Source organism: Cyprinodon variegatus, unplaced genomic scaffold (genome assembly GCF_000732505.1).
Source record: "Cyprinodon variegatus isolate N-32 unplaced genomic scaffold, C_variegatus-1.0 Scaffold1, whole genome shotgun sequence".
Taxonomy (NCBI): domain Eukaryota; kingdom Metazoa; phylum Chordata; class Actinopteri; order Cyprinodontiformes; family Cyprinodontidae; genus Cyprinodon; species Cyprinodon variegatus.
Genome location: NW_015150454.1, coordinates 1,556,955 through 1,561,648, shown reverse-complemented (window position 1 = coordinate 1,561,648; position 4,694 = coordinate 1,556,955). Strand labels below are relative to the sequence as shown.

Sequence of the window (4,694 nt, the reverse complement as noted above, 5' to 3'; positions counted from 1 at the left end):
ATATATATATATATATATATATATGCAGTATTCATAAAAGAAGAGACATACACATTACTGTAATTTCATTATTAATAAGAAAAGGAAGTATATTTGCAAAAAAATAATTATGATAAGTGCATTTGAGAGGGGAATGAAGTTGTGAGGGTTTTAAGATTTGAGATTAATTTTGTATTTGGGTTAGATTAACTATCAGTTTCCGGTATATGTAAACTACGGAGTTAGTTTGTTTATTGTTGATATGATTATGCAGATTGTATGTATTTTTTTATTTCAGTATCTAAAAAGAATAGTGAGGTTTTAGTTTTTAATTTACTTCTATGGATGTGAAATTTGCTATATAATAGGCCTATACTTTTTTCTTTTTGTATGCTTTTTTTAATGATTTTTGTACTATATACACTCTTTTTATATATTGTCTGTTGTGTTTTTATCTTTAAGGCCATCTTGCTTTAACTCTTTGTACTCTATATAAGCTACTGGAACCAGACTTTCCCTGAAGGAGTAATCCCAAGGGATAAATAAAGTTGAGTCTAAGTCTATGTATAGATTAATTAGTTTTGCCAATTCCTTGCGTGGGTGTGTAAAAAAAGTGATAATGCTATGGCCAGGGAGGGTTATGCTGGAGCTAATTTTTTTAGATAAGTGCTACTCTATTGCTTTCCAGAAAGATGTTGTTACACCACCACAAATAATATTATGTCAAAGTGACAGATCCATTATGTCACTTCGATGGGCGGGACTCTGGAGCCTCAGGAGAAACATAGACAGCAGTTCCCAACCTGAGTTACTTTTGGCGAATGTAAATGAGCGGAAAGGGGGAAAAAAAGTGAAAATAATTGGTGGGGACTGTCCCCGCCAAGTTAGTGAGAGGACCTTTCCACACCAGTCCTTTGACACGCCTGGAGCCGTTAAATTCAGACATACCAGGAACAAATCATTCTCAGGTTCAGGACCATTCCTAAAGTCCCCAAAGTTCTTCCTTTTTCTCAGCCAACATGTTTAGTTTAAATTTCTCATACATGTACCTGAAACAAAAACAAGTTTGGCTTGTTATGCAGGTTTTGAAGGAGAAGGATATCCTCTCTAAAAATAGCATGGTGATACACCTTATAATGGTGACGTTACAAATCTCAGCATTTCCATTCCAGCGACCTTTGTCCAAAGGGCGAAACATAAAAGCTATGTTATGTTGACAACATGCTGTCATTACAAGTCAGTCAGCTCTGCCTTTCCTCGAAATAGTCCTATCTATCTATCTATTGGTCTGTCTGTCTGTCTGTCTGTCATTATACAAGTAAATATTATTTTTACAAGATAATGTCAGAAAGAAAACACGGTTCTCTAAATTCCTTTATACCAATATAAAACTTATTAAACACATATTTTCAATTAGGTAATTTATATTCTCTTGTCAAAATTACTTGGTAAGCTGTTCTAACATGTACAAATGTAAATTCCTAGTTGTGAAAAACAGAATACAAGCCTTCACTCTGGTTTATCCCACTGTCATTTCTCTAGACTACATCAAATTTACACATGCAGCCATAAGAATGATCATCATATTATTACAGATTTGTTGGTGTGAACCAAGTAATTCAGGCAACATAATGGATGGTCGAAGAGTGCATAGTATTGTACTTTTACTTGAGTGAGTACTGCAGTTATAAAACAACAAGGCTTGTGTACAAACAGGAGGTGTGACTTTTTCATAAACTACAAGTGTATATATCTGATGAGTTTAAATGTTTAAAATAAGTCTGTTGTTAATTCAGGAAAGTTGCTCATAGTGGGTAATGAAGCCGGATATAATAGCAATACTTCTTTATAATATAACTCAAGTAAAAGTAGGTCCGGGTGATTAAATCTTCTGTTTTATTTTTGGAAAATCTGGATGTTTTTTCCTCCCACCAATCCGCTTCTGGGCTTCAATAGCGCAATGTTACATCAGTTCATCACTTTGTGTTTTTAAATGTGTTCCTATAAGTGATAAACCAGCTGACTGTGTTGTTAGGATAATTATCATTGAAGATGTGTGAGTTTGTTACACCCTGGTATGGGCTGCCTGTTGTGCATCAGAACTGACGTTTTAATCTAAATAGGATATCTGTTAACATCTGGTAACATTTAGTTTGTTATATTTGCATTGTTTTTTGCATTGTTTTTTTAAAGACTGTTTTAAAAGCATTTTCTCACATCTTGAATTTCATTGTCCATTAAATTAAGGGGATGATTGGAATAGCAGCTTGTTTTAAGTGATGTAGCCCAAGTCATTTGTTCCTTTTTCCTATGAAACGTAAGGCGGAAAAATCGATTGATTAGATTATGTAGGAAAAAAATTCAGTGACTAGATTTATAAGCATATTGGCAATAAAAGGTGTGTTTTGTTTGTAAGTTGTAAAAGTTATTTAAGTAAATACAGATGAGTAATACTGACCGTATCATTTTATCTGTTAACATGGTGACGTGATTGTTGTTTTGTTTCATGTGTTAAATTATTTTTTATAAACTTTATTAGGATATTCTTTATAATATACAAAAAAAGAGCAATTTTCAGTGAACAGTCACAAGGGGTTTGAAAAAAATACAATAATAATAAATGAAAAATATCAAAATAATAGTAAAATAGAAATAGTTATAAAAAAACTAAAGTAAAGTTACAGATAGCAGCAGAAATACTTAGAATTTAGAGCATAAGGATAAACTTTCAATAGCTTTTTGTTATTGGAGGAGGACAATATAGAAAAATAAGTTTAAAAAAGAGATACATGAGGGCTTAATAATAGTTTTACATTTGTGGATATTAAGTTTGGCCCAGAGTAGCAAAAGATTACATAGGAAGAAATGGTCAGAAAGTTCTTTTTTAATTATATTTCCTGATTCCAGATAAAACATCCTTAAAATAAAATTCAAACTTGTCATAAATATTGTCCAGAATGAAGCGAAAAATATTTAGCCATAGTCCCTTTTATATTTAATCATAAATGATTTTACTGGGTAACAATAGTGAATGTCTCATACGTTAATCATCAGTTCTTTATTATGGTGTCAGAGCTGCGTCACTGCAAAGCTGGGCGGGTCCCTTAAATGGAAAATGTGTCCCACCCATTAAAGTTAAACGCTTCTTAAATCAGCAGACAGGCAGCCATTCACACTCCAGGAAGAGAACAGACGCATACTGAAAGTAAGTACCTTAAACATTAGGTTACTTATCCAAATCTGTCTATATCATACCGATGGTACTCAACATTACGCAATATGGTGCGTAAAATTCTTTTTGCGCATTTTTCTCCCTTCTTTATTCTTCTTGGCGTTGCTGAGTTCCTGTAGCTGAGCCACGTACAGTGTTTTCCGTTGCTTCAGCTGTATTCATGCCAGAAAAAACCGCGGATCTGCTTTTTTCCCCTGTATTTTATGGCAAGCTAAAACACAACCAGGTTATAAGCTCGTAATATCCGACCAAGCTATAGGTTGAAGTAAATTCAGTGCGCTTGAGCTGCGGCTCTGATCAGGCCTGAGGCTTATCTGATGATTAAGACAGGATGGGTTAGATCTGTTTGAACTTGAACAGTTTGTGCTTGGAAACCTTACACTGTTGAAAACTACTGACTCTGTGTGACTTTAAAAGCACCTACTGGACTTTAGAGAATGTATTATTTTTAGAAGCTATAAATAAACTTCCAAAAGTAGTTTTTGTTTCTCAAGCTGTGAAGGAGCAGAAGAGGAGACAGTCAGCCTTATCTCTCCTGCATAGAATGTGTGGATTTCCATGGATATCTTATTTGCTTTGAGGGCCTATTCAAAGTCGGTGTTAGATAGATGTTTCTTTAAGGGGAAATGCAAAAAGCTAAAGACTGCTTCCTCGAATGAGGTCAGTTTTCCCATATAAGGTTGTTTTTTTTTTTTTTTTATAGTCCGCCCCAGGCTTCTCTTTCTGAATGTAACCATTAAAAAGCAAACATTTCCCGTAACCTTTAAGTGCAATATGTGTACTTTAGCTCCCAACATATGGAAATTCAGATTGCAGATACCTTTTAATATATATATATATTAGGGGTGGGTATTGGCAAAGAAGTCATTAATCGGTTCAAATCACGATTCACATGCCACGATGCGATTCTATCACGATGCATCATGATACTTGAAATATTGCGATGCATTGCGATATTTTCACTGAACTCTGTAAGAAAAAGATACAGCCCTTACCAGTGGCTGACTGGCTGGATATGATCTGGATTGTGTCTTCAATTGATACATAACTGAAAGCAACTGAATTCATACATAGCTGTATTTATTTCAACGACTTTTGGAGGTGTTGCCATGAAAACAAATACTGGACAGAAATATTACTATTACAGGCGTGGACACACTGACAAAAAGATCTTAGGATTCATCAAACTTAAAATAATAAAATAAGGATAATCAGTGCTGTTTACATGGCCTCAGTGGTCCTTTAAACCAATGAAACAAAAACATTCAAATGTATATTTAACCTTTTGCAAATGACGTGCATCATATCAATTTCGTTTTTACCTTCTTTGTTTTTAAAGCCAGAATGCATCCAAGCATCTGAATTGAAATGTGATGGAACCGCGGGCCGAATTTTCATAGCGTCCTCCATGATTTATTTCATATGACTCGTCTCAGTATCCCGCGGCCGGACATGCTTGTGACACAAAGCAGCGGGCGTCAAC

The 4,694-nt window shown here is 34.5% G+C and overlaps 1 pseudogene; it reads left to right on the top strand.

The window, feature by feature from the left end:
- Positions 1 to 3,079: 3,079 nt before the first annotated feature.
- The window catches only part of LOC107099754, a 15,190-nt pseudogene continuing 13,575 nt past the window's right edge, over positions 3,080 to 4,694 (top strand).